General features: G+C 40.4%; 1 protein-coding gene across 3 annotated transcripts in view; it reads left to right on the top strand.

Moving 5' to 3' along the window:
* The window catches only part of LOC134350440 (potassium channel subfamily K member 12-like), a 73,510-nt gene extending 72,092 nt beyond the window's left edge, over positions 1-1,418 (top strand). For all 3 annotated transcript variants that reach the window (XR_010018888.1, XR_010018889.1, XR_010018890.1), the window contains one exon: positions 9-1,418. The gene's annotated coding sequence lies outside the window, so the exon portion shown is untranslated. The remainder of the gene's footprint in view (positions 1-8) is intronic.
* The last annotated feature ends 6,694 nt before the right edge of the window (positions 1,419-8,112 follow it).

The following is an 8,112-nucleotide window of genomic DNA, read 5'->3' on the forward strand; positions in this document are numbered from 1 at the left end:
CTTCACAGAGCAGAGGAAACATGTTGGTCATCGGGTTACACTGTATGTGAAACCTCATCACCCGAATCGGCAACTACAGCATAGGCAGTTTGTGTCCATTGCTTGTCGGTGTGGGTATGGCACTGTGAGGTTCACACAGCACAGATACACTGCCTGTTCTCAGACACGTGGGTGCATAAGAAAATGCTCCCCGGTGGTCTAGAAAAGCAATTTATCACTCACCCGACAGGCTGGCATTTCTAGGTCGGAATATATTCCTGTACAATTTATTTAGCCGTTACTTAACGAAGTATTGTATCTCCAAAAACTGAAGAAAAGTATATATGGCAGTATTGCACATTAAGGCTTTGGATTAAGAATATCTGACAAAATGGATATCCCTGCATACAATGAAGCTCCTATAATATTTCTAAATTCAATAGTCCAATGTATTCCTACGAATGGCGGAACTGGTTTCCCTTCTCCCCATTTTTAATAACCATTCCTATATGCTTTTGAAGCCATCCATTACAATACAGTGGAAGTATAGCAATGAAATCGAGTGATTTTTGTGAATTTTCTGACTGACAGACTAAAATTTACTTGTTTTTAACTATTTTTACTAATAGTTAAAAATGAACCTATTAGTTACCTGCCTATATAATCAGAGTTAGTTTGAAATGCAGCTCAAAAAGTCTTCTAAGTTATAAGCAGCAAGTCTGCAGTGAATCACTGTTGCTTTACCTCAGCCAGCAAGCAACTTGGAATAAGTAGTAAAAATACACAGATGAACTTGAATCACAAGGGACCACTCGGAAAATCTCAGAAAAGCATTTTGTATCTTTCACCCCATGCCTTCAACATCTTATGCGCTCAACCTAAATGTGAATATAGTTATTAATAAAACATTGCACTATGAATATAGCCTGTGTTCTATGGTTCTTTCACTGTGGCAAACAGAAATAAAATATATATTTTTTTCACTTTGAGCAAAGTGTAAAGCAGGTGATAGTGAGTCACTACCTCGCTAGTTTTTAATTCAGTTGACCTGGATCAAAAGAAACTTGAGAAAGTTGGATATTTTTTCCATTAGATGAAGAAGGATCCATTTCAACTCATCGTGTCAATGCCAAATCACGGGACAGCCTCCAAACCTCAATAAATTCCCCTATGCTCCCTCGATTCTCTTGGCTCTCCCCAGGTTCTATCACTCAATTACCACTAGACATCTTGCCTTGACCAATTAACTAAATCAACGCCAATGACTTCGGGATATGAGAGGAAACTGGAGCACCCAGGAACCCATGAAATCAGAGGCAGAACACGTAACCTTCGCACTTACAGCTCCTAAAGTCAAGATTGAACCAGGGTTGCTGGAGAAGTGAGCTGTGCCACTGTGACATTCACAAAATGTGTCGATTCTGACAATCGTACATTAACCGACAGGATCATATCTATGATGTTTCTTCAAAATAAACTGAAGTAATTTGTTTCAAGTAGTTTGCCACAAATATCTAGAAGCTCAAGATGTTCTGATTGCTAGTACATCTAAAGATAATTCTCAGTCATTAAAATTAATCTCTGGCATCTTAGAAAGATGCGGCTATTCACATGGTCAAATGGAGCATGGTGGAAATATTTTTATGTGCAATATGACTTTATTCATCTGTTTAATTCCATATGGTCAATGTACTTTAGTGACTTAAAAATATATAACAGTAACCACAAATATTGTATGTTTTCATTTTAGTGTGTGGAATCATCAGAATGCAAAATGTATTAACTACAGTCAGTAGTTACTTTGCTGATGTTTTGAAATCTGACTCTTCTTTTTAATCAGCTGGGAATTAAAAGTCAGACTGATTTTCAATCACACCCTCCCTTCAATGAAGTATTTCTGCCGGGCCCTCATAGTTGACCTTTCACAATGTCTTAAAAGTCTGTTTTAAAATAATTTTCAGTAGAATCTGTTTGAGAAATCATTTTCCGGTGGGAGCTGAGGGGAAACCTTCAGGCCTTAGAAATGTCATTGACTTAATCGGTTTCTCCGTTATTGTTTTAAGAATTATAATGTGCACTTCTTTCTCTTTGATATTTTTAAATTTTCTTGTATGTTTGGTAGGTTATCCCCTACCCTTCGGTGAAAATGAACACGATGACTTTACGTAACAAGTCTTCCATTTTCATAATACCCATCACAGAATAGTGCAGCACGTAAACAGGCTTTTAGATCTAATGTAATTATAATTCTTAATGAGAAAGTCCTTTACCATTCTTCCTTCATGCGTTTTTAAAGAAAACCTATCAACTGTGATACCTTTCACGTGTTTTTTTTAACCTACAACTTAATTCCATTTCTGCATCCTATTACTGCTTTTTATAATTTGATTGGGCCCCATATCTCAGGCTGAGTTGTCATTGGAGACAGTCCAGAGGACTTTCACGAGGAAGATTCTGGGATTGAAGAGGTTAACATATGAGGAATGTTTGGCAGCTTTGGGCCTGTACTCACTGGAATTTAGAAGAATGCGGGGGGATCTCATTGAAACCTACTGAATGTTGAAAGGACTAGATAGAATGGATGAGGAGAGGATGTTTCCTATGGTTGGTATATCCAGTACTAGAGGGCACAGCCTCAAAACTGAAGGGCAACCTTTTAGAACAGAGGTAAGGAGGAATACTTCTGGGTCAGAGAGTAGTGAATCTGTGGAATGTTCTGCTCTGCTACAGACTGTGGTGGAAGCCAAGTCTGTGGGTTTACTTAAGGCAGAAGTTGATCGTTTTCTGATTGGTCGGGACATCAAAGAATATGGTGAGAAGGCACGTGTATGGAGTTGAGTGGGATCCGGGATCAGTCATGATGGAATGGCGGAGCAGACTTGGTGGGCTGAATAGCATAATTCTGCTCCTATGTCAAATGGTCTTATGATTGTTGACCTACTATCAAATGGCATATGTAAGATATGTGTCTGCAGTGGATTCTTAGCTCCCAACAGTGTGCACTGTGGAGAATATAGTCTGAAAGCTGTGAAGCAGAAGGCGCTTAAATACAGTGTGACCAATTTAGTCAAAGGTTCTTCTCACAATATACATGATGGAAAATGACATGAATATTGTCACACAGATTTACACACACTACAGTTCTTCTTCGTTAAAAAGGTAACATTTAAACTGGTTTAATATATTTACAAATCTGGCAGTTTTAACCAAGTCACCTATCTTTGCTTTGACTGTGAGTTTTGTAGTTACAATGGTGTGCTGAGCTTACTGATGTTGATAGCATCCATTTTGTGACTTGAGGCATCAACTTAATGTTTCTTAGTCATGTTCTGGATTCTTCATCATCTGTAGGACTCACTGCAACCAGATATTCAAACTGATCATCTTAAATATTTCTCACCAACAAAATAACTCTTGGAGTTGTATCTCTCCATTGTCACCTTGATATCTCATCTTCTCCCTTCTGACATAACTAGTCAGTACACATAAATTTCTCATGTAAATTGAATCTCCTCCCAATACAGCATGTTTGCTCATTCCTTTTTCTCCGTTCTTTCATCTCTGCCATGTCTGTTCCCCAAATGAGGATTTCCTTTCCAGGACATCAGAAATATCCGCCTCCTTCAAAAAATGGGGTTTCCTCTCCTCCACCATTGATGCTGCCTTCACCCACATCTCTTTCATTTCCCAGGCATTGCCTTTTCTAGTTTCTTCATCTCCCCTGCATCTGTTCCCAGGATGAGTCTTTCCTTTCAAGATCAGAAATGTCCTCTTTCTTCACCTGCATCTTCTCCATTTTCCAGACACCTGCACTCACCCCATCTTCCCACCACCTTAACAGTGATGGAGTCTTAAAGTCTCCAAGAGTCGCCACATCCAATACCTCATTCTCTGCAACTTCTGCCATCTTCAAACGGACCCTACGACCAATCACCTTTATCTTCCCCCCACCCACTTACTGCCTACACCCGATTGCACCCTCCGTCCTTCCCTTGTCTATTTGTCCCTCCCCACTAATCTCCCTCCTGGCACTTATCCTTGCAAGTGGCAGAGGTGTTCCTTTCTCCTCCCCTCTCCCCTCCACTCAGGCCACAAGCAGACTTTCCAAGTGAGGCAACACTTCACATGTGAATCTGTTGGGCTCGCCCACTGTATCTGGTCTGCCGGTGTGACCTCCTGTGCAATGGTGAGACCTGACCTAGATTGGGGGACCACTTTGTCGAGTGCCTCAGCTCCATCCACAAAAAGCAGAATTTCCCAGTGGCCAACCATTTCAATTCCTATTTTCATTCATGTTTTGACATGTCGGTCCACAGCCTCCCCTTCTGCCATGATGAGGCCACTCTCAAGTTGGAGGAACAACACCTCATACTTGGTCTAGGTAGCCTCCAACCTGTTGGCATGAACATCGATTTCTCCAACTAGTGATAATGTTTCCCTTCTCCCTTCCCTCTTCTTCAATTCCCCATCCTGGCTTCTCACTTTATTATTTATTTGTTTGTTTGTTTAGTGATACAACCGTGGAGTGGGCCCTTCCAGCCCTTTGAACCACACCACCCCAGCAACCTCCCAACAAACCCAATTAACCATAACATAATCATGGAACAATAATGTCTTTGGACTGCAGGAGTAAACCAGAGGACCCGGAGAAAATCCATGCATTCCACAGGGAGGATGTACAGAGACTCCATACAGAACATCACCGGAACTGAATTCCAAACTCCAGGACACCCTGACCTGTAATAGTGTCACGCTAACAACTAGGCTACCGTGGCCTCTTATCCTCACCTGCCAATCACCTCTGCCTGGTGCCCCTCCTTCTTTTCTTTCTCCCGTGATGCACTCTCCTTTCAGATTCTTTCTTCTCCAACCCTTTGCCTCTTCCTCTTATCACCCCCCAGCCTCTTACTTCATCACTCACCTGGCTTCACCTATCACCTTCTAGCTGGTCCTCCTCACTCTTCGCCTTTCCCTTCCAGTCCTTATGAAAATTCTCAGCCCAAAACATTGACTGTTTATTCATTTCTATAGTTGCTACCTGGGCCACTGAGTTCCGCCAGCATTTTGCGTGTGTTGCTTTGGATTTTCAATTTCTGTGGGATCTCTTGTGTTTAAGTTTTTTTTAATGATTTACCATGTTTTTCCATGTTCCCTTCATATTTGACTGAGCCAGATCTGAAGCATCACAAGTTTTAAGTTACTGGTGTTTCACAGGAGTGCACCCTGTAATGGAGCGTTATATTATTCTGGAGGATAAAAGAAATACAGCAATTTGATACATCATGAAGCTTCCATGACTTGTTTCTTTAGTGCCTTCCTTATGGTACATAGATATTCAGCTTCCCCATTTGAGGTTAGATAGTAAGGGGAAGTAAAGTGGCATTTTATTCAATTTCATTTCATGAATTAGTTAAACCATTATCTGATGCAACTTCCTCAGGAAGGCCACGTGTTACAAAACTGGAACTGGGTTCTGTTTTTGTGATTTTGAACAGACTAGATGGGCATGAACTCACATCCTTACCTAAATCCATCTGAGTATCTGTCAACCTGCACCAAAAACATCCTCCCTGCACTTTGGACATTAGAAACTACATGAATAAGCTCTCTTGGAAACTTCCATGCTCTAACACATGCTGCTGTTGGTTGTGCTCTGCAGTCCAGGCCAATGGTACATTCTGCTAGCCAGTTTTACTAAATTCTTGTGTCATGCCATGCCAAAAGACAAAAGCTCAAGATAATGTCTTCACATTCACTGTAACTAAATGTTTGGAATGTGGTGCTTCTGTCATTCTGCTTTATAGTCCTTTAGTTGTAATCACTCTGACCCCATATAATACAGTTCTGATTTGTGTTAGAAAGGCATTAACTTAACTGCCCATAGTGCACTGATACACTCCTTTCAAAACTTCACCCTTGCTATTTTCATTGCTGTAATGCATCAACATGAGGCAGAGCACCCTCCACATCATTTTGCTTATATTCCTTATATCTGAAGTCAGAATCATGTTGAGACAGAATGTAGCACCTTGATATTTGTGAGCTCACACTGTGTGATTAGGGATCTGGATCCAAGAATGGGCAACAAAAGGATTATGGTCAGTAATCCCAGTCAATGGTCTCACTGGCAAGAATTATTAAAGCCACAAGATTCCAAATATATTTGTTTCTTTCTTTCTTCATTTTAACAAGCATTAATACTCTGGTGGCCATTGCTTGAGGCTGTGCTGATAATATCCATTTCAACAAGTTCTAGCCTGTTTTTAAAGGCTATAATTCACCAAAGAGGATTTGCTGCTAAGGTTCTCCTTACAAAGACTGTAGACTTTCTGCTGGCCCTTTCCCCTATGGATGTGCTATGGTTTATCAGTTGTTAATGAGCAATGTCAGTACTTTTTCCAAGTTGTGCAGAAACCTGGCATAATATTGAACAGTACCTAAAAATGACTGAATTTCAGCAAATACTGAGGGTTTTCTGCATTTTACACCAACTACAACTTTTTTTTTTAAACTGGCATATATTCCAGATCAAATAAGTCACTTCCTTCTGCATTAGGTTGTGTTTGCTTTTTTGGGGATTGACATTATTCTAATAGAGCCTTTTGAACATCTTCTCCATTATCTAAAGATTATCCATTTCTCTGGCCATTAGGAAGTCTTCCTGATTGCGTGTAGCATCTTATTCATGATCACTTGAAATATTACTACTGATTGTGACTTTACATCATAAGTTGTCTTAGAATACGACATGTATGAGTGTTAATTGACAGATGGCGTTGCTCTTTATATCCAGGGTAAGCTAACAGTGACATGGGTCAGGACCTGCAAAATGAAGACTTTGGCCCTACTCAATCAGCATTCAGATTCAGAAGGGCATTTTTCATCCTCTACAGCTTGGTTAAGAACCACTCTATAATCTCTACGGAGTTGGGCTCTCTTATCCGCATTGTCCAGTCACTTGGCGCCATTCACACTAACACATTGTTAAAGTTTGTTGAACTCCTCCCCTCAGCAATTTAAGTGATAAAATTGGCTTGACATTTGGTTTTAAGTGAAAGTGAGCATGGTACCCTTGAGAGTTCATATATGAATTCTTCAACATATCTTTATATTGCTTCAGAGTTTAAATATAGTTATGATGTCTTCATATAAATGCTTCATCAATCCGCCCTCAGTTCTCTCAGTTCCTTTTCTTTCCAGCAGAGTTGATCTGTTTGTATAACCTGATCCAATTATTATTAAGGACAAAGAACAGCACAGCACATAAGCAGCCCCTTAGCCCATGGTGTCTGTGCCAAGCATGATGCCAGATGAAACTGGTCCTATCTGCCTGGGCAGGATCATATCAGATTCATTACAACTGACTTGAAATTTGTTGTTATTCGACAGCAGTACAATGCAAAGACAGAAATATCTATAAATTACAAAAATAAGCAAATAAATCCCAAAAAAAGAATATTGATGTTCATGGACAATTTAGAAATCTGATGTGAAAATGAAGAAGCTGTTCCTAAGTCGTTGAGTATGGGTCTTCAGGCTCCTGTACCTCCTCCCTGTTGGTAGTTCCTGTGTTTGTCTAAATGACTCTTATGTCTGCTTCTTGCTGATGGCTCTTTACCAAAATTGTTAATATACACAGCATGTTGATGTCCTGATTAAGGGTTGTAGAAAGGATTTAAAGAATGACAGATCAGGCATAACTCTGTTAAATGGCAGAGCAGGCTTGGGGAGCTGATTGGCCTATTCCTGTTCCTGTTCTTTATTTTTGATCTAATGGTGTTTCTAATCTCTGTCTGTGTTGGGTTTAAATAGCCGTACAGGTTTTCTGTTCTTCTGAGGCAGTCCCTTGGGTGCCAAGTATAACTTGTTTTTGATCAGACGAAGTTGCCTGTTTGTAACTATTATTGTGGCTGTTGTGCACCATCTAAATAGACTGTGGCCTAAGTCCATTAGTCGGAAGATCCAAACTGCTGCTTGGACTTAGCACGCACATATACATCTGAGCACATACTAACCACACACAGATACACTCATGTAGGCACAAAACATATCCTGTTGTCCACTCTCTTTTCCACACTTCCCCCTCCATGCTCCAGACTCATCACCTCACCATCTCCCTTCCCCATGCTCCAT

The sequence above is a fragment of the Mobula hypostoma genome, chromosome 8 (assembly GCF_963921235.1).
Source record: "Mobula hypostoma chromosome 8, sMobHyp1.1, whole genome shotgun sequence".
In the NCBI taxonomy this organism is placed as follows: domain Eukaryota; kingdom Metazoa; phylum Chordata; class Chondrichthyes; order Myliobatiformes; family Myliobatidae; genus Mobula; species Mobula hypostoma.